This window comes from Podarcis filfolensis (assembly GCF_964270895.1).
Source record: "Podarcis filfolensis genome assembly, chromosome: 13".
Lineage (NCBI taxonomy): Eukaryota > Metazoa > Chordata > Lepidosauria > Squamata > Lacertidae > Podarcis > Podarcis filfolensis.
Window position 1 is genome coordinate 40696063 of NC_139615.1, and position 16799 is coordinate 40712861.

At 43.5% G+C, this 16799-nt stretch overlaps 1 long non-coding RNA gene across 3 annotated transcripts; it reads left to right on the plus strand.

Moving 5' to 3' along the window:
- Positions 1-842: 842 nt before the first annotated feature.
- On the plus strand, positions 843-8060 carry LOC310748170. Of its 3 annotated transcripts, none has more exons than XR_014541153.1 (3): positions 843-949; positions 4258-4362; positions 5785-8060. It is a non-coding gene; the product is annotated as an uncharacterized lncRNA (long non-coding RNA). The 3 variants fall into 3 exon arrangements; XR_014541154.1 differs by having other exon boundaries at positions 5806-8060; XR_014541155.1 differs by lacking the exon at positions 5785-8060 and adding an exon at positions 5483-5778.
- The last annotated feature ends 8739 nt before the right edge of the window (positions 8061-16799 follow it).

The following is a 16799-nucleotide window of genomic DNA, read 5'->3' on the forward strand; positions in this document are numbered from 1 at the left end:
GGGCTAGGAATGTGAGGGGGAAGCAGCTTGAGGAAATATGTGGTGGGATTGAGAGAAAGAAGCGGGTAGATTTAAAAACTGAATTTTAAAGAACTGAACAAAAAATTAAAAAAAAAAAAGCAGGTAAACCCACAGCTGGTGAACGCGTAGCATGGGGAAGGGGAGCTGTGAGAAGGACTGAGGCAGGAGCAGGGCTGTGGTGCAGTGCCTGCGGCAGACAAGAGACTTCGTTTGGGCTACTAAGATCCAGCCCTATATTCTCCTTTCCACCCCCCCAAAAATAAAAATTAATGTGAAAAGGAAAGATGTTGCATATGCGCTGTATGTAGGATTTGATATGGGGAGAGTCCCACTGCACCTTGACCATTTTAGGGGTCTCCACAGGGCCAGAGACGAGTCACATAAAAACCTAAGAGAAGCTTGCTGGAACAGGCTAGTGGCCCAACTAGTCCAGCATCCTGTTCTCACAACCAGATGCCCATGGGAAACCCGCAAGTGGGACCTGAGCGCATGAGCACTCTCCCCTACCCTGGTTTCCAGTATTCGGGAAGATACCGCCTCAGACCTTGGAGGTAAAATACAGTAGTTATGGCCAGTAACCACTGATAGCTTTACCCTCCTAATCTTAAAGCCATCCGGGTTGGTGGCCGTCATTGTCCTCATGTGGGAGTGAGTTCCGTAGTTTTATGCACTGTGTGAAGAAGTGCCTGTTATATCTGTCCTGACATTCAGTTTTGCTAGGGTCTAATGTTATGAAAGAAGGCCAAAAAAAAAAAAAACCCCAAAAAAACTTCCACGCATAACTTTATAAACTTCAGTCGTCACCTTTTACTTGCTTTTCTCTGAACTGAAAAAATCCCAAATGCCGCAACCTTTTCTCATAGGGAAGTTTCTCCATTTTGGTTGCCCATTTCTATACCTTTTCCAACCCTCCAATATCCTGTTTGAGGTGAGGTGATGAGAATCATACACAGTATTTCAATTGCAGTTGTGATACAGATTTATATAACATGGCAGTTTTACTTTCAATTCTTTTCCTAAAGACCCCTAGCATAGAATTTGCCTTTTCCACAGCTGCCATATACTGGGTCAACATCTTCAAGCTAGCCACTGTGACCCAAGGTCTTGTTCCTGGTTTGTCACTGCCAGGCCCCATGACACCATCATTTATTGCAGATAATTAAACATTCTGTCTGTGTATGAGCACTTAGAAAGGGATGCTGTGGTTACTAAGACCCAGCATGGGTTTCTCAAAAACAAGTCATGCAAGACAAATCTCATTTCTTTTTTTGATAGAGTTACAGGCTTAGTGGATTAGGGGAATGCTGTAGACATAGTGTATCTTGAGTTTAGTAATTCCCCCATGATATTCTTGCAGAGAAGCTGGTAAAATAAGGGCTGGATGAGGTAACTGTTAGGTGGATTTGTAGCTGTTGTCTAATGGAAATGTTGCTTGTGATGGTGGAGTACAGTGGTACTTTGGGTTAAGTACTTAATTCATTCTGGAGGTCCGTTCTTAACCTGAAAGTGTTCTTAACCTGAAGCACCACTTTAGCTAATGGGGCCTCCTGCTGCCGCCGTGCCGCCGGAGCCCAATTTCTGTTTTTATCCTGAAGCAAAGTTCTTAACCTGAAGCACTATTTCTGGGTTAGTGGAGTCTGTAACCTGAAGCGTATGTAACCTGAAGCGTATGTAACCCGAGGTACCACTGTATATATTAACCCCTTCAGGGCCCAAGTGGGATTTGGCACAGATATGTACAATATCGACTCTTTCTAAGGCACCAGTATCTCTATCCTGTAGCATGGATGGAGCCCTATGTGCTGTTCTGAAGTATATGCAATTGTCTCTGAATTTCTGTCCAGCATGATACCCACTGGGGCACATGTGCCTGCAGATGTCTTCCTTGGTGTCTCTGGTGTCCTCCCCCCACCCCCACAGCCCTGAAATTAGACATCCTATTGCAGTCCTTTTAGGAAACCAGATCTCAAGCCACTTAGGGCTTTATAGGTAAGTACCGATCAGAAGGTTGGCGGTTCGAATCCCCGCGACAGGGTGAGCTCCCGTCGGTTGGTCCCTGCTCCTGCCAACCTAGCAGTTCAAAAGCACATCAAAGTGCAAGTAGATAAATAGGTACCGCTCCGGCGGGAAGGTAAACGGCGTTTCTGTGAGCTGCTCTGGTTCACCAGAAGCAGCTTAGTCATGCTGGCAGTGGCGTAGCGTGGGTTGTCAGCACCGGGGGCAAGGCAAGTAATTTGCGCCCCCTAACCCGTGGATTTGCGCCCCCTAACCCGTGGATTTGCGCCCCCTAACCCTAACCCCCAGATGTTGCGCCCGGTGCGGCCGGCCCCCCTGCATCCCCCACGCTATGCCACTGCATGCTGGCCACATGACCCAGAAGCTGAACGCCGGCTCCCTCGGCCAGTAAAGCGAGATGAGCGCCACAACCCCAGAGTCGGCCACGACTGGACCTAATGGTCAGGGGTCCCTTTACCTTTACCAGCACAGAGTAGAATTGTGTCCAGAAATAGAGCAGCAACCAGTGTAGCTTTTTAAGAACTGGCAAGGTAAGTTCAGTGTAACTAGTCCCAGTTAGTAGCCTAACTGGTGCATTCTGTACAAACTGGATTTTTTGGGGGGGAAACCCTGAATGGCAATCCTACATAAAGTGCACCGTAATCAAGTTCCCTAGAGTTTACCAACACATATTTTGCATTTACTTGTACAAGGTGACTCATGAGTGATCCTGTCACCACTTAGACATATAACTGTGATAGGATCACCACACAGATAGTGTAGTAAACTTGCATAGCATCCTGACCTTTTTAATCTCCGTTAGTCATTTGTCTTTTCTGGCCTCTCTCTCCATCATTCTCCCATACCTTCTCTCTTCTCCTAGTACCAACAGCATGCCAGTACCATGACAAACAATGCAGAAGTTAGAAGTTACGGTAATAAATCTGAGTGCTGCTATGTATAGTTTACCTATGTTAAACTGATTTTAACTTTTTATGCATATTTTTCAATTAATATTCTCTTGAAACATGGGGGAAACAGTTAAAAATCTGTGAAGTATATACTGTACAGGCTGGGAATCAGAACAGACAGCAGATGGTGCTAGAAGCAAAGGCAAATTTCAGTGCTTGAGTCTAGATTTGTGTCCAATCCTTTTTTAAACCATCAGTATAGGAATTTTCTGTGAGCCTCAGTTGGGAGTTGGCTAGGTTTTCCCAGTTTTTCTGGTTTTGCCACAGTATAGAGCATTGAAGTTCTCAAACCCAGATTTAAGGCCTAATCAATGCAGAATTAGATGTACTTACGTACACATGCATACTCAACTTGGCTGCCCCCAAATCCTCTTACTCTTCCCCACTTCCCCACAAATAATATTTTGTAAATGGATGTAAAATAACACTGCCTGCCCCATAAAATATGTACAAATTGATCCAGAAATGGTGTTGCTAGTTTGGGACAACCTGGCTCAGTAAGTCCACAACCAAGTGTGTGCTGTCCAGGTTTTTTCTTCTGTTTATTACCAGTATTTCTAGATCTTAAGAACAGCAGAGCTCAGGGTGGTTGCCAAAAATCCAAAGTATAAAAATAAAACAAAATGAAATACAACACTAACTAAAATCACTTACAAAAACAACAATAATAAAACACCCAATTTCCAAAAGTTTGGAGAGGCTAAGGAAGAACACCAGTGGGTTTTTCAGGGGAGCATGTTATCACACTATCACAGTTCCGGGAGACACTGCAGAAGAGACAATGTTCCTGATAGATGATAATATTTAAGTGGACCCAGATACAACCTGTAACCATTACAAAGTTTTCAGAACAGGTGTTATAGGTTATTACCTAGCTTAGCCATACCTGTCAGCAGATTGGTGCTGATGTTTTATACTATCTGCATTTCCCAGACCGACTTCAAAAGCAACCCTCCATAAATCTCATTGCAGCAGTCTAGTCTGAAAGACTCTTAAGGCGTGGATGGCAATAGCATGATCATTGTCTAGCAGTAATGGGAGCTTTTCCCTTTTCTTTACACAACACTTGGAGCTCCTCTCTGGAAATTTCTCTTCCCCCTTTCATGCAGGTACAAAAGTATCCGAGCCACATTTTGCTGGCACAAGAGAGCTGCGCATTTTCAAGAAATGCTTATCTGTAGAACTGAAAAACTTGTGCTGTACCCTATACCTACAGACTTTGGTCCAATCAGTAACAGACAGACAATTCACCTGTTCTCTTATTCTCTAGGCCTCAGAATTGGAACCAAGTTTGCAGTCCCAGAGGGACATTGGCATTAGGAAGAACTGAGAAAACAACTGTAAAGAAAAGCAAGGAAAGCTGGAATGGAAAGAGGTATGCTTAGCCTTAGGAAAAGAAGATTAACAAAGAAGTTGTTTGCACACTCTCCCCCCCATAAGTTCCATTGTGTTAAGCAGGACCTACTGCTGAGCAAATGTATCTAGAATCAGAGTACGAGTCATCGGTGGGCGAAAGAAAGATTTTTTAAAAAACAACAACAGCAACAACCTTGATTAGAACAGGCACTCATTTCATCTGCCAAAACTGAGGCAAGAACAAACACAAGGGATTTAAGCATTGGGGTCAGGATCCTAGATTTACTTATATCTAAATCCTACCAGGGCAAGTTGGGAATAATTACAATTGCATGGCTCTAAGCATATGATTTCAATCAACTCAATAAGTTGCCATGGGGTAAAAAAGAAAAGAAAAAAGGATATAATCTGCAATTATTTCACTAGCAAAAATGGTCATCATTATAGCAGGTTCTGTGTGGGGAGGAGGGAGGGTTTCTATGCTGTGAACCCCCATAGAAGGTTTCAGCGTTCTCCTACTCAGCCCCTATCAGGAGGGGTTGGGCCATCTAATTTCCTGTAGGGTGTACTTTGAAATTAAGTGGGACCTACCATAAAATGTTGCTGTGTATCTTTACCTTACAGCAGAAGTGTTTTTCCTCAGGTTTCTGCCTGCTAGCCAACCATGCCCTCTCTCAGGACTACTATAAGATACAAGGAGTCCAAGCAGGCCTTTCCACTCCTCACTCCCATTTTTCCATTTTCTTTTTCTTTTGAGTGACATTAAACATTCTGTGGCTACTGAGCATGCTTAGTACTTAGTGGGCTTTTGGGGGGGGGGCTTAGGACATACATTATTCTAGAATCAAATCAATGGAAATGAAGTTCTTGTTTTTTCTATGTAGTCCACACACAATCTAGATCTACTGCATGTTTTTTGCTTCTGAAAAGCACTTCTTGGGAAACTAGTTTCATTCAGAAAATAAAAGCTCATTGCAGATTAAGTCTGCATTACCCTGTAGTGCATCTATTTGAAAATAGATGTAGGCAGTCCTGGCAAAGGGGTGTGTGTATCCACACTTGTGTAATGGCATTGTGGGTGTGCATATACCAAGACAGCAATCACCACCTCCTTCTTTGTTCTTCTGGGATATTTGTAGGGAGGAAAAGGTGTGGATAGCTTCATCAAGGGAAGGGTTTTCAAATGTGTTTCAAGTAACCACAGCCACTCCTGGATGGCAGGATCTAGAATCATTTTAGACTGATAAAGCAGCATGTTGAGGATGAACATGAATGATTCCAGATTGAGAAAAACTACGCTTGTGCTACAAGTGGGTTACTGTGCACACAGCCTTTGTTACCTTTGGGGGTGACAAGTAACCAAAAAGAGACTACGTATTCTTTAAAAGCCAATCTAAGGTAAGTATGTTAGCCTGCATTCTTCACTAACTTCTCATTCTAGGCTCCTTTTCTGAATGTTTAGCTTTCATTGGAGCTTGTGGATATACAGGATATACAAAGAAGATAGTACAGTCTGTCTTCTACCTGATTCCTCAGTAAGAAGTCAACCTGCTCCTGCTCCTGGCTTCTCATGTTTTGGCAAAAGCACTGGAATAACTGAGTACATATTGTATAATGCACTTTATAATTATTTAATACAATTAAATGGATTTACACATGTGAATAATACCTGTATTTAATACCTTTATAGGTTGCTCTGCATTAATTTCACCTGCCCACATGCATTCTTAACCACCCAGCTGCATGTATTCTTAGCCGTTTGCCCTCTCCCCCCATGGACATGGTAACAGGTTGTTATTGATTGATTGATTGATTGACTGACTGACTGATTGATTGATTATACTGTCCATCATCCGAAGATCACAGAGAGGTTCACAACATAAAGCTCCAAAATGAGAACACAAAATATATAACAAAAACAAACCAATGACCCTTCTCCCTCAAAGACATTGTTTAATCAGCCAAAGAAGTGGTTATAGAGAAATGTTTTTGCCTGGTGCCTAAAGATATGTGATGAAGGCACTAGGCGAGCCTCCCTGAGGACAGCATTCCACAAATGGGGAGCCACTGAAGAAAAGACTTGTTCTTGTGTTGCCACACTCCAGACCTCTTTTGGAGGGGGCACACAAAGAAGGACCTTGGGTCCCATGGTCTGGGTTAGTTCATTTGGGGAGAGACTGTCCTTGAGGTATTGTGATCCTGGGGAGAAATAAGGCGCAGCGGAGTCTGCAGTGTCTTTAAAAATATGGTTTGTTAACATATATGTACAATCTGAGTGTACATGAAGGAAATGTAGTTTATAGCATTCTCAGGAGTAGCTTGTCCTTTCCTGCCACCTGTCACTGCATTCAGAGCCATCCTACACACCACCTCTTTCTTCCTGCTTATCGCCTCCGTAGCAGCCCAGAGAATTCTGCCCCGTTCCTTCCCAACAAACCATTATATTTCAAAAAGGACAGATTTTCCTGTGACAGCATGCCCCTGCCTCACCTTGGCAACCTGCCTATTCTCCCGTATCTGTCCACTGCTTGGGATGAGGGTGGGAAGGACAGCTTTTTTCATTGCCAGTGGTCCTCACTGGCTCAGTTCCCCTTTGTTTCTCAGTGGCTCTGTACTTGGCCAGGCTGGTTTGCATAAGCTAGCCCACGAATTCCTTGTCTGACACAGATCTGCAGCTTGTATTTTCCCTTTATATCCCAAACATTATCTAAATACCACCATTTATTAGTTTTTAATATTCGCTAACAGACTGAAGTGCCTCAGCTATAACAATACGAATGTGGTAGAGTCAGAAAAACTCAGCCATTGAATTAACTGTCTTTGCCATATCTGATGCTTTCAACACTCCCTAATACACACACACACACACACACACACACACACACACACACACACAGAGGTTGGCCTCAGACCCTAGAGCCTACAGCCTGCCTGGCTCCTCCCATTTTTCTTCTTTTTGCAGTTCACCTCCTTGTACCTTGGGATGCTCTGGCTAAACTCCACTGAATGTGTTCCAAGCATTTTTCCACTCCCTTCATCTCCTGAGATTTTACTTTTATTTTATATTATGTTATGTTGTTCTTTGCATCTCTTTCCAGCGTACAATCTGACGTTTTAGTGAGATTGGTTGGGTCTCAAATCCTTACATCACTCTGATGCAGCCCCCAGACTTTCAAGCCATATTTCCCCAGCTCTAAACAAGCAGTTTTGATCTGATCACAAGTATGGCTTCCCTTCTCACTCATCACTTTGTTGCCAAAGAAAATATATTTGCTTTTTTGGCATGCATGTCTCAGACAGTCTGTGGTTCATTTTGCAAGATTTGAAAGTAGCGGAGGGGAGGTTGCACATACCCACACCCCAAATCCCCTTCACATACACAGTTTTCAGCCAGCTGATAGGATGTTTAGCATTTCAAACAATCATTTAACTCTGACACAAGCAGTATATGCTCTTGGAATGTGGTGTATGTATCCTTGTGTCAGTGCGTGTTGTCCACAAAACAGCAGCTTAAGATGCTTCAGCAAATTCTGCCTTTTTCTTTTGGAATATCAGACCTCACCTTGTCTTATGAAAAACTGCTCTTGAAAAGTAACATGTAGAACACAGTGGTGCAGTTTTAAGAAACACAAGACCAAAGCCCTCATGGGCACTTGGGACCACACACACATTTTTTCTAGATTCTGCCCAGCTTTTCCAACATAGGATAACACCCCAGTCCCTAGGCCTGGGTGCCCCATATTTAGCAATTCCTCCACGAATGGGGTAGAGATGCTGTGTGAATACAGTACCTGCAGTACTCAAAAATGTATGGTGAGAGATAGTACACCGAGATTCTGGGGTTGGAGAAAATGAAAGAGATCAACCAGAAAAAGTAATAACCTAATAAAATGATACAAAAAATAATAATTGTATCATTCACACAAATCTCTAATGCTTGTCAGCTATCCCATTACTTTTGCAGTCATTTGCCATAACACTGTACAATACTTTCTGCACACTTTTCCTTATTCTCTTACAATAAATTAGCTAGTTGTTTTCCCTTTCTTATTTTTCTTTAAAATGAAAGCTGAAAATACAAGAATCTCATGTGAGCCATATCCTTGCAGACGCTCCCTGTGCTTAAGGACCGGAGCACCTGTTAAGTCCATATGCACCAGGGTGCGGTGTACTGAAAGCAGCTCCACCACTCTGCATTCTGTGAATGAAAACCCACATGAAGACCCACTCTGTGCAGAAAAATGGGGTTCTTGCGGGGTTTTGGCCAAGTAGGATCTACAGATCACATTCTACATGTGAAGTCTCATTGGCAGGAAATTTCAGAGGGAATGCACAATAAATGAGCCAAAGCTACAGTTGGGTTTCCATTTCTTTTTGTTCAGCCTTGGCTTCCAGTGGCCTGAGCTTAAAATGCCCGAGTGCAAAAGCTTTAATGTGCTTGCCCACTCCAGCTCATTGTTAGGTAATTTTTCAGTGTTGACTATACGTTTAGCCAGTAAGCTCTGGAGCAAGGCTCCATGTGTCTATGTGTCTGTCTCTCACTGGATTAGCCTCACAAGAGGCAGAAAAACAAGGCCCCAGAAAGGGGAACAAAGGATCCTCCACTCAGCCCAGAGGCCAACGCTCTGTCTCCAATTACCTAGGCTGAGCAGGGAGGAGGAGGGAGGAGGTGTGTCTGTGAGGGGAATACCATTTGATATGTGGTGTGTCTGCAGTGGACTTCACTGGAGTTTATAAGATTCCCTCCCTCCCTCCCCCTACACCATGGACAAAAGGGAGGATTCAGTACAGATTCCACATTGCTTTTTAAGTGGATTTGTTATCGTCTATTCTTATTTCAGACCCTTTTCCTAACGTAAAATTTTAAAGTTCTGCTGGATTTTGTGGTCACTGCAGCAACATGAGCTGCCTTAGTAAGTTATCCACAGTGACACCCGCCCCTTCCATAAGTGGGTTCGGACCAGCTGCATCTACAGAGGAGAGCATGAGACTACTGTACAATATAGCTTCCTCCATTGCCCCCTGCACACTGCCTATGAGAACTTGCATCTTGTTAAAGAGGTTCAAACCTTCCTTTGATTGGTTGGTACAGACACATGGTCCCTTTCTCCAGACCATTGTCTTGCTCTTCTTCCTTCATTATCTGAACTTTTCCCTATGCCAGTGGTGTCCAAACTTTTTTCAAAGGTTTTTTTAGGATTTTACCCCAGGAAATAAACTGTCACAGGGGCCAGATTGAACCAACCAGCGAGCCAGATTAAGCCCCCAAAACGGACTTTCAACTTGCCTGCCCTATGCACTTAAGAGCGTATCCTCTTGAGGCACCATCTTCCTTTAAACTAGAGAGCTCACATGCCTTACTTTACAGAGGGCAGACCTCAACTGTCCAATCCAGGTCCACTTTAAAGATAAAGAACCATGAGAAGGGAGAGGAGGGACCTTCAGGTTGACCATAAATACTGAGCCCTTGCACAGCAGCTTGAGCAGTCCCACAGACCACCTGGTCAGATTCTTTCTCTCCATGGTTAGATATATTGCATTCCTATTTAAATTATAGTAATTATGCATTTGCATCTACACATATAAATCAGCACACATTTTATACAAACCTGTTTCCTCTCTTTCTTTTTTTGGTGATGTGTTTTTTTGGTGATGTGTTTTCTTTTTTTTTTTGGTGATGTGGGCAGGGAGGAGGATGTTTAAATGGTCACTCAATTTTGAGCAGCTTTTATTCTGACAATTCAGGAATGATCTGGGCTATCGCTTAGATTCTGCCCTGGACTCTACTCTTAACAGAATACTGGACACTCTGATTCCGACTTCTGCTATTGTGGCCATTTTAGTATTTTGAACCAAAAAACCACATACCTTCATCTGATCTGTTTCACTGGGAAACATCTTATTGGACCCTATCAGGCTTGGTTCATGTATGTCAAGGCTCAAGCATTGCAAATAATGTCTGGCCAGGCCCCAAGCTAGCTAACGTCAGTTCTTGTAAAGCTGTGCCCACACTAATGCAATTCCAGTACATTTTCTTTCATAACATCATCTTTTATTGTGGGCCCCATACATCGCTGTACTTGGTACGACACAAGCTCTGCATGCAGTCTCCTGTCCAAACTACATTCGTGTTTTCTTTTCCTGTAATGGTTGAGTAGGCTGTTTTTTACATTGGGGTGGGGGCAGGCTTAGTCTTTGCTTGGTTGTTTCTTAGAAATTGTGCCAGGTTTGTGCATAGCAATGCCTGGGTTACAGGTTCCCAACCTTATGTTTGCTTAATGTGGGAATGCAGATGAAGGCCTCTGAATACTAGTTGCTGGAACTCGCAAGTGAGGAGAGTGGGGTTAACAGACATGTCCTTGCAGGCTTCTTATAAGCATCTGGTTGGCCACTGACAACAGGATGCTGGATTAGTTGGGCTGTGGCCTGATCTAGTGGGGCTCTTTGTATTTCAGGGGAGACGTATCAGGTGGGAACATTAACTGGGGGCTCATCCATACATATCTTTTGCCCTGTGCTTTCTAGGCAGAGGTCTGCACTTTCCCAGTTCACATGCCCCACTGCCCACCCCGTTTTCTCTAGAAAAATCTGCTCTTCATGCTGAATCAGAACAAACGACAATTCAGGTTTTCTGTGGAAATTTTTTTCAGAAGTGAAACGGGTTTTCTTGGGGAAAGCAGTGGGGCAAAAAGAAAAACGCTCGGACACGAAGCTTCAGAATGCAGACCTGTGCCTAGAAACACTACACAAAAAGGAAGTCTGGAGGAGCCTTTAGCCCTCCACTTGCCCATCACTTATACCTACCGCCATCCTCATCCCATGGCCTTCTTTCTTCCTAGTCTAGGTTATTTCTGGCTTCAGAGTTTAGGTGGTGGGGGGAAAAGAGCAAAGCCGGTAGGTTGTGAGGGAAGAGTTTAGCTTTCCCCCTCCACCCACCACTTTTGCATTCACCTTATTCAGCACACACATAACTATGTCGGTTGATGCCATGTATAATACTACCTTTCTGCTAAGTGGCAGCCTTAAAATCAGGTGAAAGCTGAGTGCAGGGTGGGGACCAAAGGTGGATGAACTACCCCAGAAGGAGCAAGGCATGTCCCCCACCAGAGGTACTACCTTTTCCCTAACACCCCATGGAAGTTTTGGGTAATCGGGCTATAAAGGTTTTAGAAAACAAAAGCATCAGTGGGAGGATCCAGTGACAGACATTACAAGTGATTCTAGGATTTCAAATAGCTTCTTTTGTCTTCCCAGATAGATACAGCTGGCTAAAATAGTGCCCTCTTAGAACATGGTGTTCTTCTCCATGCTCCTTCAAGTGTTGCAGGAGGACTCATTGGAGCATAGCTTCGGTATGCAGTGTACACATTACGGACTTCGAATGCAGCCAGGTCAGAGGCAGTAATGCTTCTGAATACTAGTTGTTGGAAACCCCAGGAAGGCTGAATGGGGTTTAGCTCTGGTCCTGGTCCTGAATGGGGTTCAGCTCTTGCGCTCTGGTCCTGTTTGTGGTTTTCCCATAGCCATCTGGGAGGCCACTGTGAGAACAGGATGCTAGACTAGACAGGCCACTGGCCTATTCCAGCAGGGTTGCCTTATGTTATTTTGCTCACTTCTCTTTTTCTGCATTATATTAGGGGAAATTGCTTGGGGGGAAACGTGTACATGAGGCAAAATAGCATACAAAAGTCTATAAGGAGAAATTTGCGCTAAAACGCCGATGAATTTTCATGATGACGTCTTTTTTAAAAAATTCACAAATCGAGGCAGAAATGTGGAGAACTGAACTTAAGGCTGGAAATACAAGAAACTGAGAAAATCTGCAACTAGCAGTTTCTTCCATCTCTAATTGGATTGATGCATTTATTTGCACTTATTTGCAAAACCAGCCTGACACAAAACCTGAGTTTCTCTTTCTCCCTTTGCCACAAAAGTTATCTCTGGTGTTACTAAGAAGGTGGAATCAGAGGTCCAACTTTTTCCTACGAACCGTGCTTAGCACTAGCATTTAGCAAACAACCAAAGAGGTTCTGATAACAAATCGTTCCCCCTTTGCCAACCGGATTGAGTGTTTGAGAGCTGTGGCCCTTGCAAAGGCTTTGATGGCAAATGAACCCCTCTTCTCCTTAGGATGAAGCTATAATACGTCTGCACGCATCTTGTTGACTTCAGTGGAACAATGCGTAAAGATTGCCGCCTTCGCCACCTTTTTTCGTGGCAAGCGTGTAGCAAGTTACAACAAAGGGTGTTCTGTGACAGGCAGGAGGAGGTGGGTAGGTGGAAGTGAAGGAGGAGGGTGGGGGGGAGCCAATAATTCTTGCTCCTCCCCCGCCACCCCCATTCAGCTGGCCCATGGCCCCCTTTGATTCGTTTTGCCTGTACCAAGAGAAGGGACTTGCACTTGATATATGAAGTGTTTTCAAACGGAATGCTTGGAAATCTCCACAAAGACTTCTGTGTCCAGGCCACGTTATGCCTCCGCCTCCCCCACTTCCCCACTCCTGACCTACACCCCTCTCAGCTTCACATTGGCTTGCTTCTTTTTCTTCTTCTTCTTCTTCTTCTTCTGGCTCGATCTCAGAAGTCTGCCAAAGTGTAGGAAGGATGGGTAGATGGAGTGGTCAGAAAGGTGTTCGGCTGCAGACGGACACCATCCAAATGCATGGCTGGAGGTGGAAGCACAGGGCCACTGATTATAAGGCTGCAACTTAGAAAAACCGATGACACACAGGATGGCAGTTTTCTCTAGGCAACTTGTGGCGAGTAGACTGTTAGCTTGCCCCTCTGCACCAGGGGTGAGGGAAGCTGTTTCAGCCTGCAATATTCTCATGGGCAATCTTGAGCACATGCCAGTAGAGGGTGGGGTGAGAAGCAGAAGGGGTGGGAAACAGATGCGATCCTTTACTTTGTTCAGTAGGCCTCACAACCGAGTCAGCGGTTCCTATGCACACCCGCATACATGCATTGCTTCATCTGGGCAGGTCGGAGGCGTTATCATCGTTTAAGGGCACATTCCAGCCCATCAAAAATACTTAAAAGAGGCTGGGGAGAGGAAGCGTGGTCTGGGGAGATTCCCAAGGGCCAGACGGGGAGGCCTTGAGGGCCACTTTTGGCCCCTGAGCCTCCTCACTCCTGCCCTACACTCATCATGGTTGTGTAAAGCAGCAATAGTCATAACGAATGGTCCCTAAGCATGCACAGAGCTCTGGCTTAAGTTGAGCTGTAGCTTAACTTTGGAGCCTGTTTTCAGTGCCAAGTTTGGGCCAGGAATGTAATGTGTAATACCCAAGAAGAAAGTGGTTCTAGCTACTACGTATGGAGTGCATTTCCCTTGCCATCTAGTATTAGAAAGCAGTGCCTCCCCGCTTTTGGAATGCTTTCCCCAGGGAGGCTCGGCTGGCACCTTCATTATACACCTTTAGGCGCTGGGCAAAAAACGTTCCTTTTCAACCAGGCCTTTGGCTGATTAACACCTGATGCACTATTAAATGTGTTGTGGGAGGGGGTATTATTGATTTGTTTTTTCCTCTTATTTCTATTGTGTATTTTGTGTTTGTTATATTGTGTGGGGGGGTTATACCACCCTGAGATCTACGGATAAATACAAATTTACAGATTTAATAAATAAACACATAAAATAAAGCCAAGCAGGTCTGAATCTGCTCAGCTGCTGAATGGGAGACCTGCAGGAAACACTGACCTAAGCTCATTGGAGGAAAGAGATAATGCAAATGTCAGAAATAAATTTGTGAGTAGCTAGCCACACTCCTGCCCTGTCTAGCTTACAGAGTCATTCAATCACAGGTCACAGGATTTCTCCGAGGGATTGTCAAGGCTCCCCACCAGAGACAACCACCCTCCTCTTGTTCTCATGGTCATTTACCCTGGAATGAAAGAGGGAATCCTAAGGGTCATCACTGACACTCTTTCAAGCTATTTCATCCTCTCTCCTAGAGCATGTAAATATATTCCCAGAGTTCAAAAGTGGCTATCCCAGGACTTCTAATCATGTAAACAGGCCTTTGGTTTGTTCCATTGGGTAACTATGGCTATTTCGTCTGTGCATTTCTCAGGCTTCCCTTCTTTGGTTTTGCTTAAGTCTTCCTCCTCAGTAACAGTGCTTCAAGTGATAAGAGCATATGCAGGAATGCACCCTCTTTGTAGTCTTGGAGCAAGCAGCTTGTAAAACGCCACATTCTCCCTACCCTTGGCAGGCATCAGGCATCCCATGGGAGGGCAAGCTGTTCCATCCCGTCTGACTCACAGTGCTGCTGAGACAGGGATGGGCGGGACAGCCAGGAATAACTAGGAGCAAGGATCGGACAAAAGTTCAAATATGGGTTTTCCCCGGCTGCCGACCTCACAGTGCCTCAAGTTTGCAGGGCTGCATCTGGTTAAAGGGTTGGGCTTTCTAGGACTGGGGTTCCTGGCTTGCGGGAGAGAACTTGGGGATCAGCCACGGAGACCCACCACAGTGAGCAGATGTGTCTAGTGCCTATTGCTTCACTTCTAGAGTCATCAGTACCTGGGCCGAAGCCTGCCCTGGGAGTTGCACTTCTTGGCCTGGAAGCCTTTCCCCTTCACATCCCAGATGCATGTACGAGAGCAAGTTGTGTTTGCTCAGTGGTCAAGAAGTTAATGTTAAACATTCCCAGAGGGTCTCTCCTTCCTAATTGCCTGGTGTATTTCAGAACGGAGCACTGGTCTTTAAAATGACTTCCAGGGCCAAGCCCTGGCTGAACATCAGCCCTTCCCAAAGCTTCTCCCCTGCCAAGGGAGCCTTTCTAACCTCTGTGATCACTCCCAGAATCCAGGGGTGTTGTTATGGGATGGTCCAGGGTGCCTGCACCCCAGGTTTTTGCTGTGGGTCCTGCCCACCCCATGTCTTTAGCAAGAGGCACCTCTAAAATGTTTTCCACTTGTTTTATTAATTAAAATTTGTTTTGAAAGAGTTTGTGCTCCTTTTGGGGGCAAGGTTTGATTTTCTGCAGGAAAACTTTTTTATTTTTATTTTATTTTTTATTTTTAATTTTCAGTTATATCTATTACAACAATCATTCAATCATAATTTTAACATTTCGAACTCCGACTCCCTTCCCCCTCTTTCTGTGTTTTTTTTTACATTTTTCATCATACGCCAAATTATCTCAACATATTCTTTTATATCTATTCCCGTATATATCCCATATATATTGAAACTGCAGGATTTTACATTAATCCTGCCAATGTCTTAATCTGTTTACAGTTTGTTTGTAAATACTCAATAAACCATTTCCATTCTTTTCTTAATCTTTTTTTTTTAAACTTGATTTCTAATTCTCCCGGTAAGTTTTGTCATTTCTGCGTAGTCCATTAACTTATGTATCCACTCTTCTCCCGTCAGAACCTCTTCTTTCTTCCATTTTTTGGGAAATAACATTCTTGCACCTGTGGTTGAATACATAACTTCAGGAAAACTACTTGCTTTCTATAGCTTCCTTCCATTAACCGTATTACAGTTCTCTTAGATTTTTCCTGATCTGTGAGCTTGCAAAAATATATCATTTGCCCGATAACAAGTGTTGGAAATGTAAAGAAAATGAAGGTACATTCTTTCACCTTTGGTGGACGTGCCCAAAGATTAAGGCTTTCTGGGAGATGATCTATAATGAAATGAAAAAGGTATTTAAATATACCTTCCTGAAGAAACCAGAGGCCTTTCTCCTGGGCATAGTCGGCCAATTGGTGTCAAAGAAGGATAGAACTTTCTTCATGTATGCAACAACAGCAGCAAGAATACTTATTGCAAAGTATTGGAAGACACAAGAGTTACCCACCCTGGAAGAGTGGCAGATGAAGGTGATGGACTATATGGAATTGGCGGAAATGACTGGCAAAATCCGAGACCTGGGAGAAGAGTTGGGGGAAGAAGATTGGAAGAAATTTAAAGACTATCTGCAGAAACACTGTAAAATTAATGAATGTTAAAATGATGTTGGATTGAAAATAAGTGGTATTAGCAACAAAGTTAATAAGAATATGCAAAAATGAATTGATAATGGATGAAAATATAGAGTTATAATATGTTAAGTTACAGAGTTAAGATAAACGAAAGAGGGTAAGGATTTGCTGATTTGATTATTTAAATGGGAATACAAAAAGGGGAGGTGTGAGGAGGTCAAGGAAACAAGCTAATGAATTTAAAGTTATAAAAAACGGATTTGTTTTTAATTCTTTTTTATCTACTCGTTTTTTGTATTTTGTATTTTTATTTTTCCTTTTTCTTTTGTATGTATTTTTGTATGTTTTCTTTTTTATCTCTTTCTTTCCATATGTTTTCTTGGTATTTTGTAAACCGATGTCTTTGTAAAATCTCAATAAATATTTTATTTTTTAAAAAAATAGATTTTTCCTGATCTGTGAAAGTTGAATTCTTTCTTGAAGTTGATTGTGGTGGAATTCAGCAGTGGTGGCTGA